Source organism: Medicago sativa, chromosome 8 (genome assembly GCF_051527215.1).
Source record: "Medicago sativa cultivar Bolivia chromosome 8, Bolivia_mono, whole genome shotgun sequence".
NCBI lineage: Eukaryota > Viridiplantae > Streptophyta > Magnoliopsida > Fabales > Fabaceae > Medicago > Medicago sativa.
Genome location: NC_140756.1, coordinates 36,971,853 through 36,995,659, shown reverse-complemented (window position 1 = coordinate 36,995,659; position 23,807 = coordinate 36,971,853). Strand labels below are relative to the sequence as shown.

The 23,807-nt window shown below is 35.6% G+C and overlaps 2 long non-coding RNA genes across 2 annotated transcripts; both read right to left on the bottom strand.

Moving 5' to 3' along the window:
* Window positions 1-7,118: 7,118 nt before the first annotated feature.
* Window positions 7,119-8,794, bottom strand: LOC146898878 (uncharacterized). Its single transcript, XR_015021823.1, has 4 exons — window positions 8,639-8,794; window positions 8,389-8,437; window positions 7,374-7,436; window positions 7,119-7,256 (listed from the first exon to the last, which is right to left on the bottom strand). It is a non-coding gene; the product is annotated as an uncharacterized LOC146898878 (long non-coding RNA).
* Window positions 8,795-8,852: 58 nt separating this feature from the next.
* On the bottom strand, window positions 8,853-9,951 carry LOC146898877 (uncharacterized). The gene is made up of 3 exons (XR_015021822.1): window positions 9,662-9,951; window positions 9,505-9,561; window positions 8,853-9,165 (listed from the first exon to the last, which is right to left on the bottom strand). It is a non-coding gene; the product is annotated as an uncharacterized LOC146898877 (long non-coding RNA).
* Between the last annotated feature and the right edge of the window lie 13,856 nt (window positions 9,952-23,807).

Here is a 23,807-nt window from a genome sequence, read left to right as displayed (position 1 = left end):
AATGCTAGAATAGAACTCCCTGGAGCTCACCCTAAAACAGGCAGGGTGCCTGCTCTGATGCCAATTGAAATTCTAGCGCACTTGTTCTAAATGTTCTGTCAGATGTTTTAACGTTTACAATGTTCTGGTTAATGTTACAACATCGACCGATAAAACAGAAATAAAAACAAGAAAATAAAGGACAGAAAAAATAAAGAACACAGTGAGTTTGTTAACCCAGTTCAACACAACACGCTTACATCTGGGGGCTACCAATCCAGGAAGGAAATCAACTAGTGTAGTCCTTATTCAATAGCTCTCAGCAAACTCCTCGTTTACACTATATGACCTAGGACCTACCCGTATAGACTTCAACCTAGGAACTCCAAGATCTGAGATCCCATCTCACTATCCTAATGGTCAGTCACTGCCCCAGTGACCTATCAGACCTCAAACACAACAAGATAGAAGTTACCTTCCAACACAAACAACCAAACCTTGTTTCACAACTTCGGTTTGATGCACAAGAGTATCAATACTCACAAACTCAGTCCTAAACAAGTATCTATACCGACACAAGAAAGGTACACAATATAGATTCTAGACTTGCATCACAAACGATACAAAAACAGAATACATGAAGACTCAAACCCTAAAAATCTAAACTTTTTAGTATGACGGCTTGAATGAACAATTAGGTCTTGAAGTCTTCCTTTTATATTGAAGCAGCTTGGGCTAAATAATTCATTGGGCTTCAGTAAACTTGCAGATAGGTTCAGCAAACCTGCAAAACAGAATCATAAACAAATTTGGAAAGTCCTAATATGTCGAAACCTTTTTAGGAATGGTCCAAATAATAATAAATATTTCCTAAAATAAAATATCTATTTTAGAAATATTCCACAGCTGATTCTTATAAGATATGAATGTTACTTGGTCAGTAAGTAAAGGAAATATGGTTTCCTTAAACGATAAAATACACGCGTACAGAATAGGCATGAACCCAGGCACACTGAACCGTGCCAGGATGTTGGAACATTGTATCCAACATCTTACAGAGTCGCCTAACCACATGCTGGAACATTGGTTCCAACTTACATATTAAGGATATTTGTTTTAGCAATAATGCAGCCAACACAAATACCCAACAACTAATTTATACCAATTTGAGCAAAATCAACAAAGAATACTTATAAACATATACTGAGCATGTAATTTCATCAACAACAACTTAATTGTCAACAAATTCACATACCCAAACAATACATCAAGCATAAGCACGAATTTAATCAATTAAATTCATAATAATCATTTTATACAAATAACCACTTATGGGTTTAAGAAGAAAAGAGATTATACAAAAGATTATGAATGAAAACTAGCCCCCTTACCTCAAATCTTCACAGATCTAAGCTAGTGCTTCAATTTAGCTCCAATCCCTTTAGTCTCTACCCTCTTCTTGCTCCCCAAGATCTTCTCTCTTCAAAACCCTCTCTCTAGCTCCTTCTCTTTCTACCTCTCTCAAAATGTTTTATGAGAATGAATAAATGATACTAGGTGACCTAATTTCCTCAAAGACTAATGTTTAAATAGGCTCACCACTATTGGGCTTAACCCTTAATGTCTTAATGGGTTAAACACACTCATTAACCAATTCAAAAAGTTTCTACTCACTTAACGGTAAAAATAACAATTGCACACCAGCTCTTAATTAATTACCACAACCACGTTAGTAACTTGGTAAAAATAATGGTTCTCACTTGAAACACTGAAAATAATCCTCACCATGAAATTACTAATTTACCCTTGCTCACTAAATGACCAAAATACTCTTTTTGCACTAAAACCCTTTAAAATTCATCCATTGATAAATAATCAGACACAAGCACATATAAACATATATTAAAACAATTCAAAATAATCTGGCAAATATCGGGTTGTTACAGTAAACATGGGTATGCATCTGAGAGATCTTCATCCGAGAAGGACGTCTGGTCAAAGAAAGTGTTCCCACTAACGGTACCAAGAAGAAAGACCAGGAGGTAAGTATGGTGAAAGGTCAGTCTCGACAAAAGGCTCCTCAATAATTTAAGCAACAAAATTGTGCTCAAAGGACACAGATTAATCTGATTCCTACGAAAGTGTTCAGAGTTACTCCCGACTTTGCTTGAAAGGAATTTGGTCCACGCCAAGGCACCTTGTCCGAGCTAACATCTTGTCCTTCGAACATCCGAATCTATATGTGCAAGCTAACCCACTGCCAAATCATGGTGCCTAGTGTTGACACATGGAATGTTTAGCCGCATTTGGGTCACTGTTGATGTTCCTTCTACTATTCCTTTGTTCAAATAATGTGTTTTTTTGTTGTCTTCTGTTTTAAAAAATATATATCCTTTCGTCCCACCCGAGCCGAAAGTGAACTTGGTTCGGGCTTTTTGCTTTATTTATTTCCATCGTTAATGAAAAGGTCGTTTTGATCCCGACTTTTGTTTTTATTTTGTGTTTTTTTCTGGAAAAATGGTAACACAAAAAAAACCGAAAAAGAATAATCATTTTCGAATATTTGCATATAATCATAACATTTTTTTGACAAATAATCATAACATTTATTTACATGCTAAAATCAAATCATACATTAATAACCAGTTGAACACATCAACCCTGTACTCTCTCCTAACATTGAGTTCCCTGTGTCCGAAAATGAAGAAGATAAGGATGAAGAGGTTCCCAATGAGATCTCTCGCCTACTAGGGCATCTTAGCCGTCTAAGATGCAAACAAAAGTATCAAAATTTTGTCCAGAAGATGACATTCACTTACAAAGACTGGCACGAGATGCTACCATTTGTCTTGCATGGATATTGTACTTCAGGACACACACTTCAATAGGGGCAACCCCCCCCCCCCCTGCTTCCCTCAGTATACAACATGGAGGTTGTGCTTCCCGTGGAGGTCGAAGCCCCGTCAATAGAAGTTTTGATGAAGGCCAAGCTTGACTTGAACTTAAACGCATATTGCCTTATGTCATGGACAATTAGATCAAAAGGATGAAGAAGGCTTTGGACAAGAAAGTTCATCCCCGAGAAGGAGACCTTGTGCTAAAAAATATATTATCTTTTCAACCAGACTCCAGGGGCAAAGGGATGCCTAATTACAAAGGATGGTGACAAACTCGCACGTCTTGTAAATACAGATGTAGTCAAGAAATACTTTGTTAAAAAAAACAGCTCGATAAGTCACAAACTTGAAAAGCGTCTCGGTGGACTGAAAACCCAAAAGGGCGGTCCAGGAAAAAATTAGAGACATAAAAACAAAAAATGATTATCCTGATAGGTTGAAACCCAAAAGGGCGATCTATGCAAAAGTTAAGGATTATGACAAAGTAATTGCATCGGGTCATAGCTGATTCACTTAAGACATGTTAGCTGTCAAAAGACCTCCAACTTGAAGCTTCTGCAAATAAAAGACTCGGAATGGTGGAGTTATAAGTTGATAGGGAGAATAACGGTTATTGTATTCAATGTAGCTTTCACATATATTTACCATTTTCCAATCGTTTAAAGATTCGTGGAGCCACGCGATTGGCAGACTACCACTCAATTAATCAAATTTGAGCCTGTGCCCATTTATTTGGAATTCTCATTTATACTGTTTGAAAATTTTTCTTCTATTTTAGATTTTAGTTAGAAATTTAACAATTAGTATAGGAATGAAACTTTCAATTTCTATTTATTACAAGGTTTATTTAATAATGATGAATTATTTGATGATGTGTGTTGAATGGATTATTTAATGAAGTGTAATCTGTGAATTATCTGCTGATGTTCTATCTGAAGATGTACGTTGATATAAAGATGTCTTATTTGAAGTTGTGTTATTTAAAGATGTGTTATATAAAAATATGTTATTTGAAGATGTGTGATTTAAAGATGGGTTATATAAATATGTGATATTGTTATTTATGCACTATATGTGTTAATTATGATGCTTATGTTGATGCGATGTTTAAGATGTTATTGATTATCATTTGATGATGTTGTATTATGAAGCTGATATGAGATGAATTATTTATATGCTGCATAAACTGCTGAGTCTTATTTAAGATGTAAGTGTCGGTCTAAGTCAAAGAGTTGTAAGATGTTCATGAAGTTTCTAAGACGTAAGATGTTGAGTCCATGCATACTCATTTAATGATGAGGGCTCATGCCCTAGAGCTTTTGCTCAACGACGACTAGGGCTCATGCCCTAGGAGCTTTTGCTCAACGACGATGAGAGCTTATGCCCTAGGAGTATATTTATGCTCAACGACGATGAGGGCTTATGCCCTAGAATGGTACCACATGCATTTGCATTTGATGATGATTCCATATGGTTTAAGACGTTAAGAGTTGCATAGTCGAGTCTAGATGCATTGTCAAGTCAAGTTGTTAAGTTGTGATGTTTTAACGAATTACCTTGTGATGTCTTTTAGTATGATGATATGTGACGATGATTGTGACTGCTATATGATGATATATTGCTAAGATGAAATGATGATGTCTATATATTTGATTATAATTGTTATATTATAAGATGTTTATATTGTTAAATGTAATTTATGATTTATGACCTTAATATTATTGTTTGAGAAATCTCACCCTTTCTGCTTGAAAATGTTGCTCTTCGTATGAGTAACTTGCAGGTAATCAAGATTAGGCGTGGTCGTGAGTGGACTCCTCACAGTGTGTCTTTAGGTGCTCTGATACGTAACAGGATGGGAGTTTTGACATTGTTTCTATTCCTTACGTATTGTTTTAAGAGATTTATAATGAAGTTGTTGGATTTGAACTAATTATTATGTTTTAGAGTATTTATGAGACTTTTATGATGAGGCCTTTGTGCCAAAGACTATTTTAGATGATGAATAATTCCGTTGCAAAGTATTAATTAATTGTTGATTGAATTTTGAAGGATAAATATTAATTTATTCCATTTATGATTTTTAAGAAATGTGACATTCCGTTTTGTGATGAAAAACTCTAATAATTGTTATGAAATTTTTACGTTGGGAAAACGGGATGTTACACTATCCATCTCTCAGGCATCCGTTCTAATCGTTGAATGCTAAATTGAGTTGATCAGGCTCAACTAACAACAAAAATTAAAACATCTACCCGGAACCCAATGGTTCCCCTACCTTAGTTGTAACTTAATGATCCATGGCACGATCTGAATCGACCTGCTCTGATACCAAATGTAACACCCACACTAAACGTATCTAGAAAGTTTAGCATGTGCGTTAAGTTTAGTACTGGATACATTAAAATTTACAACAATAAAACTTTGAATGAATATCTTATACAACAATATGCGTTCGTACAATGATAATACAATTCAACTTTTCTATAACATAGTAAATACGTCCTCGAATATCCACATCATCATGCAGCGGGTACGAACGAACACTTGCTGAAACATCCATTCGGCTACTAGCTTGCCATCCAACCTATTTATCTGAAACAAATAAGGATTGGGATGAGACATAATGTCTCAGTGAGTTCTACCTAATCCTGGGCTATAGGTAACCTCGGCGAAAACCTACGGTCACCACGTGTCTACAATACAACCTGACGGTTGATTATACGTGTGTGGGGACTTACATACTTAGACGGTCATGCATACTAGGGTCGTCATTAGATTCTTATTACCTTGTTATAGGCTTCACTTCTTATACGTGTCATGGCGGTCAAGGGGAATCTAAAACCGCATTGCCAAGAATATGTTCTTCGTATCGAGGCCTAAGCATAACATAATCATGACACGATTCTAAACCGGACGATTAGGGGAAACCTAAGATCGTCATCGGCATAACTTTCTCTACATTCTCTATTGCATGCATACTTTGTGTCTAACAACATATCTTATCTTTCTATCATAATAGTTCTTGACGATCTACATCAATGGTCTACTAGTTCTTGACAATCTACGCCATGGCTCTATGACATGACATATAAATGTCTAATAAATATGCATAGTCAGATTCATTCATTAGGTTAGCGTTCAACAAACAAACAATTATCTGAGTTCATTTTACGGAGAGCCCCGGGGTGGAGTAAACCCGAGCACAATCCCTTCTAACCGATGGAAACCTATCTAAGGTATAACCAACGGAACTCCTGCAGTGACGCGTGGCTCCCTTACGGCTAAACCATTCCCCTTGGAGAACCCCTTGAGTCCAAACTAGTGTGGATCCCAAGAGACACGACCACTACATCTTGCTTACTAAGTGACATGCGGGTTCCTTACGGCTAACCCCGTTCCCATCATGAGAACCCCTTGTATCCAACCTTGGAAGGATTACAAGAGACATGGCACTTTTAACTTTTAAAGTCTTGGTCTATGCATGCATGAATGTTACAACTATATATGCTATCTCTTTTACCTCGGTTCCTTAAACGATGCTACTAAAGGTAAACTATATGCTTGCTTAACTTCCTTTGTGAATAGATATCTAATCAATTCACGTCTTGCCATACTCGTATGGTCACTCTAGCTCCTATGCAAAGAGAATACTCTATATCACTTCGCGTCTTATCAAGCTTATTGCTCATGCGTAGCATTCTATTTCCTTACAAGTTATTCTAGTTCTTGACAAGCTATGTCAAGGCTCTACATTCATTCCCCTTCTTAGTTCATCACTACCCGAACATATTGCGTAACATATCACTCTTGTGTATCATTTATCAGCAAGCATTGTTAATGATTTACCATGCCTTTCCCTTGTTTGAAACCTTGTTTGGAATTCACTACAAAAAAATATGTATTTTCCGGCGGCTAAAATTTGGATGTTCCGGCGGTTTTAGCCGCCGCTATGCACTTTTCTGGCGGTTTCAAAACTGCCGGAATTTTGTCTGCCACAAAGTTTAAAGCGGCAGTTTAAGAAGGACCGCCATGCAAACTGCCGTAACATGCGTTTGGTTAAACCGGCGGTTTAACACGCCAGAATATACACCTTTTCAGCAAAAAAAATTGAGCATAGTGGCAGTTTGAACCGCCGTAATGCCCATTTTTTAAGAAAAAAAAAATTCTGCACATAGTGGCAGTTTGAAGCGCCGGAATAGTCACTTTTACAACAAAAAAAAAATATCTGAATGATTTACCTAAATAGCAATTATTAATACTAACATGAATGTTTATAAAGTAAACTTAAGCTCTTCAATTATGTTGTAGAGTTTATCTGTGATATCTTCTACATATATATGGTCCTCCTTATCTCCTTAATGTTATGCTCTTCTTGAACTTCTCGGATACATGCACACACACGTATACATAGATCAAATAAGGTTCACATAATGCTAAGTCATAAAACAACAAAACTTGATAAAAAAGCATTAAAAGAGGAAGCGAAAGAGGAACCTGAGTTTCAAAAACAATTCCCCATTGATCACTTGTCTTTCTATCAGTAACTCTCTCAAAGTACTGAAACAAAACTACGTAGATTATAGAACAGGATTGTAATACATTATACCTAACTGGAAAAACAAAACTATATGAAGAACAGGAAAACACCAACTACTAAACCAGAACAGGAACTACTGCCATTAGTACATGACATTGCTCATAAAGACTTATATATGCTCCTAAAACTTTTTAGGTTAAGAAACAAGGATGATTTCTTTATTTCTTTTTTTTGGTACAAAACAAGGATGATTTCTACTAAAAGAAAAAATATACCATTTACAAGGTTCAAGAGATAAGACAAAAAATCAAAGTACCTAGATATGTCAAGCATATTTAACTACCTTGTAAAAGCATATCACAAAAAAGCATATTAAAGCAAACATTTGTAACATTCCTATTTATCATTCCAACTAATCATTTAATGACAAATATGAGGTGAATCAAGTAGATTCCACAAATGATCCACATGAACAATTTCATGAACAAGCTGTATAAAATGAAAGAATGTTAGAATCCATCATGAGAGTCAACCTCATTGTTGTTCATGTGAAGTCAACACCACTGAAGATTAGTGAGAAAACGCTAGAAGAAAATACCAAGAATATTGTTAACACTATAAAGCAATACAATAAATACAACCAATATAAGATTGAAAGGGAGAAAACTGAAACTGAAGCAAACAGAAAACTAAAACTGAAGCAAACAGCCAACAACTAGAGCCACCATTGCTGCCACATTAAATCCCTTAGAGTAATAGTAAGCACCAAAAGGATTTCTGGAATACAAATTTCCATTTTAAGAGCCATAGCAGTCCAAAAACTTATTTTAGCAGTTAGAAAAGGGAAGAATAAAGACCAAAATTCTGAATTTGAGAGTTTAGAGGATAAAGAGAGCATGTCACCAAATCCACCAGCTTTAACATGAGACAAATCAAGAGGAAGTGATAAGGAAGAGTATTGGAGCTTAGTACCTCTCAAGCTCTCTAATCCAAGTTTCAATTCCCTACCAACCACATCCATCTCTAATCCAAGTTTCAATTCCATAAGGTAAAATGTTACATTATAGTTAGGCACAATCATCAAACCAAATACATGGATGCATAAAACCAACTCAAAGTAAGCTAATAACACTACAAAAAAATTCATAAAGGAGATAATCTAGCCGTTCTATTACACAACAATGAACTTTTAGCAATAACCATACTTCGATGTATATTTTACCTTTATTTTTATTTCTATTGTTTGTTCCTCAAATCCGCTTCACTGTGAGAAAGGAAGAGTTGCTTCAATGTGTCCAGAGCTTCATATACTTTAACAATTTCTACTTCCCTGAAAATTATTTGGATATTCTATCAGCACAAAAAAGAAACTCAGACAAGCTATGAGATACGCTAATCAAAGTATTAGATTAAGTGTACTAGTTTAAATGCTTAACTGTAAACTACGAGATTACACATTGATGCTTATTTCCTGTACAATCAAAGTACAATTAGAACACACATCTCCTTATTTCGTATAAAAATAAGATTAAGTAACAACATATTAGATTGATTGTACTATCATAGAAACTACTCAATTTATCGTCAATATACCTTCAAGAACCGTCAACTGAGCATGTTTCCACATAGTTTGGGCTAACACAAACGCACCCTCAACATCGATCGCAGACGCAACATCCAGTAGCAGCAATACCATCAGCCATCAGATGCCCGGCCTCTCCAAACGCTCTTGCGCACCCGAAATAGCCTCTGCATAGTGATTTTCCTTCCATTGCTTAAAAACGTAAATTTATCCAACACAAACAAATCCAACGATAACCCCAGCTAGGATCGTTCATAATTAATTTGGCTAAATTTGGGGGAAAACCACATAACATGTGAACAGGGCATTGTAGATCTAAACCTTGAACAATATGCATATCATACATAATATTTTTTATTCATAGTTAAACAACAAAATAATGAGCAAAGAAACAAGAACCACAGTCAGAAAGAACAAGAAACCACTAACCCAAAATACCCAAATCTTTAAGTAGTCCAAATCACTAAAAAAAAAACATCAAAAAGAACAAAGATTTAGTAATTTACCAGTCCAAATCTTTGAGAAGCAATGATGGGTGTGTCTTTAAGAACCTGAATTCACACCTTCAAGAACAAAGATTTAGTGAAATTTAGCTATCTGTGAATAATTAATCGAGGGCTTCAACAATAAGTAACTAGCTAATGAAACAAAAGCAATACGAACCTGAATTTCACCTTCCAGAACATATTCTAATCAATGGTTTGAGATTATTCGATAGTGAGGGAAGGGTTTGAGATGGTTTCGATGGAGTTCGGCGAAAGGGTTTCGATGGGTTCGCCGGTTTGGATGCTGTATACGGTTTCGAAGGATTCGACGATAGAAGAAAGGATTTGGAGAAAGAAGTGTTCAATTTAGTCAAACTAGGAAGACGGAGGGTTTCGATTTGGAGAAGAAGGTTTCGATGGGTTCTGGGTACATGTGAATGGAAGAAAAGAAAGAAAAGGGATAAAAAGGAATAAAAAAATAAGAGGAGATATTGAAAAAAAAAAAAAGGATATGGAGGGATTTTTCTAAAAAAAAGGAGGGGAAAAGAGGGAAAGTCAAATGTAAGTGCGCCTAGCTTGAAAAATGAAGTTGTAAATACTGGCGGGTGAAATTGCCAGAATATACAATGGGTGTTGTTTGAATAAGACATTGTATATAGTGGCGGCTAAAACTGCCGTAATACACAGTATATAGTGGCGTTCAGAAAAACCGCCGTAATAGACCGTTAATAGTGGCGGTTTTTTACAACCGCCGCAACAAAACCGCCGGAGTTTACGCGTTTTTTTGTAGTGATTGTACATTAAACACTTGGAATTGAGAGGTTCATATTACAACAAAATTTTGCAAGAAAAGGTCCCCGAACGACATTTCTGGACCACCGGAACATTTTCAAAAAGTGTTGTCTAGTGCTGTCTGGCAGCTCCACGCTTAAACGTGTTGTGGAGGCTTAAGCGTGCTACCAAGCGTGCTCCAGACGCTTAAGCGTTCTCCCAAGCATGCAGAACTAGAAGTTACGACGTTTTGCACGCTTGAGCGTGCTGACACCAGTCCACAAGTGCAGAAATCGTATTTTTAAATAAAAACCTCCAAATTCAAGTGTTCTAATGCATCCTAATCTTCCAAAAACATCATACAAACAACTTATATCATATGCATGACATCAATTAACAATATTTAATCATAAATGGTACAAAGGGGTACTAAAACCCTAAAACATATACTAACACAATTCATACTTTTGTCACAAGGAATTGCACAACCCATGGTAGGAGAACTAGCGAAAGAACTCACCTAAGAAAATTCCTGCAATAAGTACAAGCTTAAGTTTCCAAAGATCAAACTCTATGATCAATCCAAGCTTTCTAGTTGTTACATGAAGGAGAAGAAGAAGATTATGATGCTTGCTACATCCCCATCCAAAGGATCCTTGAGAGAGTTTGAGTGGATTGGGAGAGAGGAAGGGGCGATGGCCTAGAGAGAAGGAAGAGAGAACTATTTTCCCCAAAACCTAGAGAGAGAAACATCCCAAAATTATGAAGATTATTGGCCTAAAAACACTTAAATACCCTTTTGTGTGAAAGTACCAAAATGTCCTTCATCTTAAGCGTGTTAAATACGACACTGATACTTAACTAGTATTTAGGTGACATAACTTAATACATTTTTCCGTCATACTTGCTTTTTGTTACAATGATCCTCTGGCATGATCGACTTGTAATATTCCAATACTGACAAGCAAGATATTACAGAAGGAGGATTTGTTAACAGACCACCTCAATTGGATGGGTTAAACTATGACTATTGGAAATCATGTGTGAGTGCTTTCCTCAAATCCATTGATAGCAGAACTTGGAAAGCAGTTCTGAAAGATTGGGAACATCCTGTGGCCCTTGGCAAAGATGGGAACAAGACAGTTGTCTTGAAACTAGAAGAAGAATGGACCACTGCTAAAGATGAACTGACTCTTGGAAATTCCAAAGCATTGAATGCATTATTCTATGGGGTAGACAAGAACATGTTCAGATTGATCAAGCAATGTACTATGGCTAAGGATGATTGGGAGATTATCAAAACTACCCATGAAGGTAACTGCCATTGAGGAAGCTCATGATATCTCAATTCTGAAGGTTGATGAATTGATAGGGTCTCTGCAAAACTTTGAAATAACCATCCATACCAAGACAGATAAGAAAGGCAAGGGCATTGCTTTTGTGTCCAATGTTAAAACTGATGAGACACATGGAAATCATAAAGATGGTGAAAATTTGTCAAAGTCTCTACTGCTACTTGGGAGACAGTTCAAAAAGATCTTCAAACAAGTTGACAGAAGATCCAGATTTAATGGTCAGAACAATGGTCAGAACATCAAGTCCAACATTGACAACCAACCCAACACAGAGATGATAGCAAGAACTAATGAGAAGAATAATCAATATAAGGGTGCTTAGTGTCATGAATGTGAAGGGTACGACCACATCTGAACAGAATGTGCTAATTTTCTTAAATGACAAAAGAAAAGTTTGGATGTTTCATGGTCAGATGGAGATGACTCAGAAGATGAAGTGGAAAATGAATCTGCCAAACATGTCACTGCATTGACTGGTAGAGTTATGTCAAATACAAAGCCATATGATGAAGAGCTGAGTTATGATGAGTTAGCTGTCTCTTACAATGAACTAATTGCCAAAAACACTGATATGAGTCAGATGATTGAGAAACAAGAAGATATCATCAGCAAGCTGCAAGATGAAAGGAGTGAGAATCTTGCTAAAATTTCAGAACTCAGTGATGACGTTACACAACTGAATTCACAACTGGAGCATATAAAGAAGCATGTCAGAATGATGACTATAGGAAAAAATGTTCTAGAAGAAATTCTTGAAGTCAAGAACATAAAGAAACTTGAAGGTGTTGGCTTTAACTATAAAGATCTAAACAAGAAACAACGAAACAGAAACTCTTCCTATGCTCTAGAAGATTGTGGAATGGTCAGGAAGCAACAGTATGACCATAAATCTATAGTTGCTGCTGGAAGTGATGACTGAACAAGGAGTAAGCCGATGTTGGAACATTCTAAGGAACATCTGAGTTCAAGGACCAAGAAGAAACCTAGCTCTTGGATTTTCCATCACTGTAAGGGGAGTGATCATATTAGACCATATTGTTTCAAGTTCCATGGGCGATATAAGCAATCTCAATAGAAACAACCCAAGAAGAAGTGGATTCCCAGAAGTGTTAATACTGGGTTAATTGCTCACACATCTCTAATAGCATTATCTAAGGAGGACTGTTACTTTGATAGTGGTTATTCCAGACACACGACTAGGGTAGATAAATACCTTGAAGATGTGAGGCTTTATGCTAGCAGCTATGTTAATTTTGGTGATGGAGCTATAGGAAAAATTCTGGGTATTGGTAACTTGATCAAGCATGGTATGCCAAGACTTGATAATGTGCTTCTAGTGAAAGGATTAACTGCCAACTAGGTGAAGTCCTCATGAAAGGAACCAGGTCTAAAGACAACTGTTACTTGTGGGTATCTCAAGAAGAAGCACACCTTATCACTTGTCTTATGAGTAAAGAAGAAGAGGTCAAGCTATGGAACCAAACACTGGGACACTTACACTTGAAAGGAATGAAGAAAGCCATATCTTCAGAAGCTATCAAAGGACTTCCTGATCTCAAAATTGTTGAAGACAGCATATGTGGTGAATGCCAGATTAGTAAGCTGACAAGAATGTCCCATCGAAGGTTGGAACATCATGTAACCTCCAAAGTTCTTGAACTTCTGCACATGGATTTGATGGGACCTATGCAAGTTGAAAGCATTGGTGGTAAAAGGTATGCTTTTGTAGTTGTTGATGATTTCTCAAGATTTACTTGAATAAATTTTATTAGAGAAAAATCAGACACCTTTGATGTGTTTAAAAATCTGTGCACACGACTGCAAAGAGAAAAATATAGTGCCATTATGAGAAACATAATTGATCATGGAACTAGGTTTGAGAATGCCAAATTTAATGAATACTGCTATTGTGAGGGAATCAAACTTGAATTCTCATCTCCTATAACACGTCAGCAAAATGGTGTTGTGAAAAGGAAGAACAGAACCTTACAAGAGTCAGCAAGAATTATGCTTCATGCAAAACATTTGCCATATCATTTCTAGGCTGAAGCCATCAACACAGCATGTCATATACATAACAGGGTTACTCTAAAGACCAGAAACCACCACAACCTTATATGAGATATGGAAAGTAAGAAAACCTACTGTCAAATATTTCCATGTCTTTGGAAGCAAGTGCTACATATTGACATATAGAGATCACAGAAGGAAATGGATCCCAAAAGTGATGAAGGGATTTTTCTTGGATACTCTACAAACATCAAAGTTTATAGAGTTTTCAATTCCAGAACCAATCATGGAATGCATCAATGTGGTGATAGATGATGTGTTTGAAGACAGAGTTCCTGATGTTGACTCTGATGTTGGAATATATGTTCAGGAAACAAATGTACATATCCAAGTGAATGAGTCTTAACCTAAGAAAGAAGTAACCGAGGAAGCCGAGAAAGATCAAGTGTCCAAGAGTTCAGACGAATCATCCTCAAGAACTCATTATTGAAAATTCTGATCAAGAGATCATAACTAGAAGATCAAATTGAGTTATTTACATTTCTTGCTTTGTGTCCAAGGTTGAACCAAAGAATTTCAAAGAAGCTCTCACTGATAAATTCTGGATTGAAGCAATGCAAGAAGAATTAAATTAGTTCAAGAGAAGTGAAGTGTGGGATCTGGTTCCAAGACATGAAGGTATGAATGTTATTGGCACCAAGTGGATTTATAAAAAAAAGTCTGATGAAAATGGAACTCTAACCAGAAACAAGGCAAGGTTAGTTGCTCAAGGTTATACTAAAGTAGAAGGCATGGACTTTGATAAAACTTTTGCTCATGTTTCTAGGCTGGAATCTATAAGATTACTGTTGGGGGTGTCTTGTATACTTAAATTTAAACTGTTCCAAATGGATGTTAAGAGTGCCTTTTTAAATGGTTACTTAAATGAAGAAGTCTATGTTGAGCAACCAAAGGGATTTATTAATATCCATGTTTTCCCAATCATGTTTATAGAACTTGGTATAAGAGACTCACACAGTTTCTTGTAAATCAATGGTACGGGAAAGGAGGAACAGATAAGACCTCTTTTGTAAAAGATGATAATGGAAGACTGATGATTGCACAGATATATGTTGATGACAATGTTTTTGGTGGAATGTCGAATAAGATGGTTCAACATTTCATTCAGCAAATGCAGTCTGAGTTTGAAATGTGTCTAGTAGGTGAGCTAACTTATTTTCTTGGCCTTCAAGTTAATAAAATTGAGGACACTATCTTCATTTCTCAAAGTAAATATCCCAAGAATATTGTGAAGAAATTTGGTATAGATAATGGTGGCCACAAAAGAACTCCAGTTGTCACTCATTTGAAACTGACAAAGGATGAAAATGATGTCGTTGTTGATCAAAGCATGTACAGAAGCATGATTGGAAGCTTATTGTATCTTACTGCAAGCAGACCTGATATCACTTTTGATGTAGGAGTTTGTGCGAGGTATCAATATGAACCAAAAATGAGTCTCCTCACTCAAGTGAAGAGAATAATAAAGTACATTAATAGCATCAGTGATTATGGAATTTTGTACCCACACATTGAAAATTCTATGTTAATTGGTTATTGTGATGCTGACTGGGCAAAAAGTGTAGATGATAGGAAAAGTACCTCTTGAGGATGTTTCTTTCTAGGAAACAATCTGATCTCATGGTTTAGTAAGAAATAGAATTATGTGTCTCTATCTACTGTTGAAGCTGAATACATAGCAGCTGGCAGTAGTTGTTCATAACTTGTATGGATGAAGAAGATGTTGAAGGAGTATAATGTTGAACAAGATGTTCTAACATTGTACTATGACAACTTGAGTGCTATCGGTATTTCCAAGAATCCTATTCAACATAGCAAGACAAAACACATTGATATACAACATCATTTCATCAGAGATCTTGTTGAGGAGAAGGCTATGACACTTGAACATGTTGACATGGAAGAGAAACTGGCAGACATCTTCACCAAGGCCTTAGATGCTAAGCAAATTGAAAAACTAAGGGGCAAGTTGGTAATTTGCCTACATGAGAAGGTGTAATGATCTGGTTTATAGGGTGTGCTCTCTTCTTTGTTCATTGCACATCTTTCAGTTGTGGGGTATACACTAGTATGGTACGTACTCTTAATGTTTTTCTGTTGGCATATTTTGTGCCTAAAAAGGGGGAGTTAATGGTATGCTGGTGCTTATTCTCCTATGGTTGGGGTTATGCCTATTTTTTTAATGTTATGCTTATTCTCTGTAATTGCATTTATTTTGCAATTATTCCGGCATGATTGTTGATGTTGACACTAACGTTGCAACATCTTGTTGTTATGGGAAAATCTCTTAGTCTCAATATTTTTAGTTTCTGCATGTTCCCTGCAGAATGTTCTGTTGAATGTTGGAACATGAATGTGTGACTGAATGGTCTGTTTCGTTGTATGTTCCATGAGGTAATGGATGACCCTTAAGTGTTTCCTTTAATTATTCATTAGGAGGTTTTGGGGTTTCCATTCTTTTATGTGCATGCATTCAGGGGGAGTATATTGTTGTTAGCAGTCAATCATAAGTTGTTATATTGAGAGGGAGTGATACTATGTCTGTGTGCTTGTAAATGATCAAGCTGTTTTGACAGATCTACAAATCAGTACCCTGTAAGTATGGGAAATTTATTTTTCCCTTGGTGATGTGTGATAAGTTTTTCCTGTCTGATGTGGTAAAGGATGTTGGAACTTCTGATCCTGTGTGGGAATTTATTTTTCCCTGACCTACTTATTGTTTCTTCAGAATTTATTTTTCCTTTACGTGTATTGTTCTTGTGAGACGGTGCTACTATCTTTTTCGATGCTACATGTCTCTGATGTGAGTAATACATGTTTCTCTCTTAACCTAGATCCTATTAAGAGTTTTCTCTCTTCATGTCTGTTTGGTTCAAACTTTGACTGAAGACTATGTAAGGTATTCGTTTAGTGTTTGTGCACATTTAAGAATCTCTTTAATGATACTATTTTCCTACTTCTTCTCATTGGATGTTTTCTATGGAAGTATTCTTTGGAAAGTTGTTTTCTTCTTCATGGTTGTGTGTTTATGATGACTTGAAGAAGTTTATCTAAGGTATCTCTTTAGACATTATGTGATGGATGTTTCTTCATAGTGTGTGCTCATGTTGTTTGAAGAAGTGGAAGTTTTTTATCCCTCTTATTTTTATAATTTGCCTCAATTTGTTTTAGCCAAAAAATTTCCAAAGGGGGAGATTATTGAGTTTTTGTATTGGGTGCATTATTGCTAAAACATATATCCATGTTTGTGATGTTGGATACTATGTTCCTACATGTTTTAGGCATTTATGTAAGATGTTGGAAACGATGTTCCCACATCCTGGCATGGTTCAGTGTGCCTTGTTTTATGCCTAATTGTTCGCGCGCTTTATCTTATTAAGGAATCCACGTTCTCATATCTTGCTAACCAAGCAATGCGAATATCTTTACAGAATCAGTTGTGCTTTTATTCCAAACGGAGTAACAATATTTTAGGGAATAATTGGATACGTTTGGAAATTCCGAAAGATGTTCCTACATATTAAGACTTTCCTTTTTTGTTACTGATTTGTGTTATGTAGATTAGCTGAACGATCTGCATTGTGCTGAAGCCCAACAAGGTTATTATGCCCATATTGCTTCAATATATAAGGAAGACTTCAAGACCTAATTAGGTATTCAAGCCGTCATTCTAAAGAATAATATTTTAGGACTGTTTGTTATTTGTGAGTCTTTCTTGTACCACCTTGATACATGTTAAGGACTGTTTATTGAGTTGTAACTCATGTGCAACACCAAAGTTTTGAAGCAAGGTTGTAGTTTTGTGTTTGAAGGTAACTTCACCATTTTGTGTTTAAATCTGATAATCACAGGGGATGTGATTGATTGTATGATAGTGAGATGGGATCTCAGATTTAGGAGTTCCAAGGTTGAAGTCTAGACGGGTAGGTCTGATGTGATCCTAAGACGTTCTCCCTTTACAAGAATAATAAAGTCATTATGGAATAAAAGAATCAAATTATTTTTGGTTCAAATTGTTATTTTCGCAGGTCATTATGTATCTGTCTTGTATTCATCATATCTAGAGCTCTGCAACTCCGATTGAGGTGATCTTTGAAGTGTTGGAAATGTTACAAAATTATCTACATTTCATATGTTGGAGTCAGAAGAAAAATCGGCATATCTCAAGGTGTAAAATGGGATTAAAGTGTAAGACGTGATTAAATGAAGGAGCTGAAGCAAAAGAGGTGAAACACTTAATTTGAGTAGTTGAAGAGCATAATGTGGAGGAGAGAGGACGCTGCAAATTGTCCAAAAGTAACAGCCATGAGTGTGTAACTTCAAGAATTAATTCAGCCACCTTAAATCAAAACCAATAAATTTGTAACCTTACCTTGCAATAATTAGCCACATAAGAGTTATTTCATTAATCTTGATATAATTGTAAGCTTTTCAGCATTCTAGCCTATTACCTATATAAAGGGGGCGAAAATAATGAATAAGATATGTAGAATTTTGATAAAAAATACACTTTGTGTGTTGTGAGAGCTTTGTCTCTTTTTTTGGTTCTGGATTGAACCAAGTTTATCGAATCTTATCAATGGCTTCCTTACCATTGTGGCGATTCTTCATGGCTTAGCATTCCTTCTTGGATTGGAAGTGAGTGTGACGCCTTCTTTACCATTCCTTTCCCCAAAATCCATCTTTTTCATTTTACTTTTATTCCTATACAATTTCTGTCCTTCATCAAGTGGTATTCAGAGCACGGTTTCGTTTGGGAAAAAAAAATTTGTTTCAGTTTTGAAATCAGTTTCCATTGTTATCATTTCTTTTCTTCATTTTAATCCATCTTTGTTTGTTAGAAAAAAAATGGAAAGATATTGTGACAAAAAAATCAAAGTTCCATTTTTTCGAGGTCAAAGAGATCCGGATGCATATTTAGAGTGGGAAACAAAAATCGAACAATTTTTTCAATGCAACACTTACTCTAATGTTCAAAAAGTGCAGGTTGCAGCTCTTGAATTTAAAGATTATGCATTGGTGTGGTGGGATCAAACTATCAAGGAAAGAAGGAGGTATGGAGATCCACCCATTGAAACTTCGGAGGAAATGAAAAGAATGATGAGGAGGCGTTATGCACCTTCTTATCATCTTAGAGAAATTCAAAGAAAGAAGATGGAAAAGATAGAAGGTGAAAAAATATTGCAAAGAGAAAGGGAAAGAGAAAATAGAAAGAAGGAAATGATGGAAAGGATTGATAGAGGAATGGCTGATATCGCTAAAATATTAGAGGAAAATCTATTTCAAATCCAAAATGATTATAAAAAAGAGATAGAAGAAAAAGAAAGTCATGAGCAAGAAGTGAAAAGGAAGGAAAGAGAAGAGACAAAAGAAAGTGATGAAAAAGAAGTAGAGGAAAAAGGAGAAGAAAAGGAGAATGAGAAGGAAAAGGAAGAGAAAAATGTTGGGAAGTTTTGGCCTACTATTACATTAGTACCTTCTTCTAAGTTGGTTTGTGTTTTCAAATGTTGGGATTCTTCTTATAATATTGTTCAATCTCCTAACATTTCTTCTTTATGTTATGAAGGAAACAAAGTCAATGAAGAAATTTTTTCTCAACAAGTGGAAGGAAATTATGAGATTCGGAACGAAGATTATGTTCACGAATTAAAAGGGAATGAAAAACAAACAAATTCTTCCAATAAAAGTGAAGTGCTCTTTAAATTTAAAGTTACATGTGATGAATTCAATATATTTGTTTTTGACCCAGGAGGTATTCAAGCTATAAATTCGAGGTCGAATTCTCTTGAAGAGGGAGAGTATGATGTGATCCTAAGACGTTCTCCCTTTACAAGAATAATAAAGTCATTATGGAATAAAAGAATCAAATTATTTTTGGTTCAAATTGTTATTTTCGCAGGTCATTATGTATCTGTCTTGTATTCATCATATCTAGAGCTCTGCAACTCCGATTGAGGTGATCTTTGAAGTGTTGGAAAGGTTACAAAATTATCTACATTTCATATGTTGGAGTCAGAAGAAAAATCGGCATATATCAAGGTGTAAAATGGGATTAAAGTGTAGAACGTGATTAAATGAAGGAGCTGAAGCAAAAGAGGTGAAACACTTAATTTGAGTAGTTGAAGAGCATAATGTGGAGGAGAGAGGACGCTGCAAATTGTCCAAAAGTAACAGCCATGAGTGTGTAACTTCAAGAATTAATTCAGCCACCTTAAATCAAAACCAATAAATTTGTAACCTTACCTTGCAATAATTAGCCACATAAGAGTTATTTCATTAATCTTGATATAATTGTAAGCTTTTCAGCATTCTAGCCTATTACCTATATAAAGGGGGCGAAAATAATGAATAAGATATGTAGAATTTTGATAAAAAATACACTTTGTGTGTTGTGAGAGCTTTGTCTCTTTTTTTGGTTCTGGATTGAACCAAGTTTATCGAATCTTATCAATGGCTTCCTTACCATTGTGGCGATTCTTCATGGCTTAGCATTCCTTCTTGGATTGGAAGTGAGTGTGACGCCTTCTTTACCATTCCTTTCCCCAAAATCCATCTTTTTTATTTTACTTTTTTCCTATACAATTTCTGTCCTTCATCAAGTGGTATTCAGAGCACGGTTTCGTTTGGGAAAAAAAAATTTGTTTCAGTTTTGAAATCAGTTTCCATTGTTATCATTTCTTTTCTTCATTTTAATCCATCTTTGTTTGTTAGAAAAAAATGGAAAGATATTGTGACAAAAAAATCAAAGTTCCATTTTTTCGAGGTCAAAGAGATCCGGATGCATATTTAGAGTGGGAAACAAAAATCGAACAATTTTTTCAATGCAACACTTACTCTAATGTTCAAAAAGTGCAGGTTGCAGCTCTTGAATTTAAAGATTATGCATTGGTGTGGTGGGATCAAACTATCAAGGAAAGAAGGAGGTATGGAGATCCACCCATTGAAACTTCGGAGGAAATGAAAAGAATGATGAGGAGGCGTTATGCACCTTCTTATCATCTTAGAGAAATTCAAAGAAAGAAGATGGAAAAGATAGAAGGTGAAAAAATATTGCAAAGAGAAAGGGAAAGAGAAAATAGAAAGAAGGAAATGATGGAAAGGATTGATAGAGGAATGGCTGATATCGCTAAAATACTAGAGGAAAATCTATTTCAAATCCAAAATGATTATAAAAAAGAGATAGAAGAAAAAGAAAGTCATGAGCAAGAAGTGAAAAGGAAGGAAAGAGAAGAGACAAAAGAAAGTGATGAAAAAGAAGTAGAGGAAAAAGGAGAAGAAAAGGAGAATGAGAAGGAAAAGGAAGAGAAAAATGTTGGGAAGTTTTGGCCTACTATTACATTAGTACCTTCTTCTAAGTTGGTTTGTGTTTTCAAATGTTGGGATTCTTCTTATAATATTGTTCAATCTCCTAACATTTCTTCTTTATGTTATGAAGGAAACAAAGTCAATGAAGAAATTTTTTCTCAACAAGTGGAAGGAAATTATGAGATTCGGAACGAAGATTATGTTCACGAATTAAAAGGGAATGAAAAACAAACAAATTCTTCCAATAAAAGTGAAGTGCTCTTTAAATTTAAAGTTACATGTGATGAATTCAATATATTTGTTTTTGACCCAGGAGGTATTCAAGCTATAAATTCGAGGTCGAATTCTCTTGAAGAGGGAGAGTATGATGTGATCCTAAGACGTTCTCCCTTTACAAGAATAATAAAGTCATTATGGAATAAAAGAATCAAATTATTTTTGGTTCAAATTGTTATTTTCGCAGGTCATTATGTATCTGTCTTGTATTCATCATATCTAGAGCTCTGCAACTCCGATTGAGGTGATCTTTGAAGTGTTGGAAAGGTTACAAAATTATCTACATTTCATATGTTGGAGTCAGAAGAAAAATCGGCATATATCAAGGTGTAAAATGGGATTAAAGTGTAGGACGTGATTAAATGAAGGAGCTGAAGCAAAAGAGGTGAAACACTTAATTTGAGTAGTTGAAGAGCATAATGTGGAGGAGAGAGGACGCTGCAAATTGTCCAAAAGTAACAGCCATGAGTGTGTAACTTCAAGAATTAATTCAGCCACCTTAAATCAAAACCAATAAATTTGTAACCTTACCTTGCAATAATTAGCCACATAAGAGTTATTTCATTAATCTTGATATAATTGTAAGCTTTTCAGCATTCTAGCCTATTACCTATATAAAGGGGGCGAAAATAATGAATAAGATATGTAGAATTTTGATAAAAAATACACTTTGTGTGTTGTGAGAGCTTTGTCTCTTTTTTTGGTTCTGGATTGAACCAAGTTTATCGAATCTTATCAATGGCTTCCTTACCATTGTGGCGATTCTTCATGGCTTAGCATTCCTTCTTGGATTGGAAGTGAGTGTGACGCCTTCTTTACCATTCCTTTCCCCAAAATCCATCTTTTTTATTTTACTTTTATTCCTATACAATTTTTGTCCTTCATCAAGGTCCTAGGTCTTAAGTTGTAAACATGGTTTACTGAGAAGTTTAGAATAAGGACTACACTAGTGGATTTCCTTCCTGGCTTGGTAACCCCTAGAGTAGGTGTGTTTGTCACCGAACTGGGTCAACAAACTCTCTGTGCCTTTTACTTTCTTGTCTTTTATTTTCCTGCATATTTTATGTTTACTAGCATGATGTTTGAACATTAAACGGAACATCTGTTTTTTGAGTTTCTGGTGTTGGAACATTACATAAAACATCGTAAAACAAGTACGCTAAAATTTCACAGCGTATATACAACATCATTCATACATGATTGCATTGGTCACCCAGAGTCCTCTCTGGTTGTATCCCTTCAGTTCGGTCCTCGCTCCTTGTAGCGCCAAGCGAATAGCGAGCAAAATACCTTTGAGTCGAGTTATCCTGCAAATATCTTTGAGCCAGGTTAATATCCTGCAAATACCTTTGAGTCGGGTTAATAGCCTGCAAATAGCTTTGAGCCAGGTTAATAGCCGGCAAATACCTTTGAGTCTGGTTAATAGTCTGCAAATATCTTTGAGCCAAGTTAATAGCCTACAAATACCTTTGAGCTAGTTAATAGCCCGCAGATACTTTTGAGTCAGGTTAATAGCCTGCAAATACCTTTGAGTTAGGTTAATAGCCTGCAAATACCTTTGAGTGCGGGTAATAGCCTGCAAATACCTTTGTCTCAAGTGAATAGCTTGCAATATCCTTCATTTCCTCAAAAGTGTCATCCCTAGTGGTGTCTGATCCAGAGATGTCACCAATCAAACATATTTCCAAATGGCAGGTTCCATGAACAATTAGTTTACATATACATTCAATTTCCCCAATATGTTTGGTCAAGATGTCTTTCCTTTCATTTTACCTTCATTAAGCTATCTCACATCGATAGTACGTAAAACATGTCTTTACTTTTATCATTGTGTCTTACTCTCTCACATCGACAGTAGACAACGTCTTTTCTTTCTTACTCATACCTTCATTAAGTTATCTCACATCAATAGTAGGTAATGCTTGTCACTTTGTCTTCATACAACTATCAGTGCGATAGTTGACGACCCTTTTCCCCCAGTAAACCTACATTATCCCAGCAGAGTCGGATCCCTTTCTTTTGCGAACTCGGATATCCTTTTGTTTTTTTTCCCCAGTCGGATCATCTTCGCCACTATATAAACCAAACATTCATCAATCATTGGGGGGCACACATTCCAAGAAAGCTAGAATCACACAAAGGCAAAAAAACCTAATCCAATGTGGCGTTAAGTTTAAAACTGACCCACCCATTTCAAAAACTGAACCGGTCTCCTAACCCTAACCCACATGGGTTTTTCGGCCCATCCTTCTTCGTTTTTTTCCTTATGATATATGTGCTCCATCCCTTTTACTGTTTCTTCATTTTTTTCATCATTTTATTTATTTTCATTCACTTCTTTTTATAGCTTCTTATTTATTTCTTTTTGATATTTTTTTAGTCTTTTTTATTTTTAAGCACGTATACTTATGTGCAACATTTTTTTAGTTTTTTTTCTTAGTTTCTTTTAATGTCTTTTGTCGTTTTAATTCGTTTTTAGTTATTTTATGTTATCCTTAGTTTATTTTTAGTGCTTTTTATCATTCCTAGTTTATTAGGTGTTTTTAT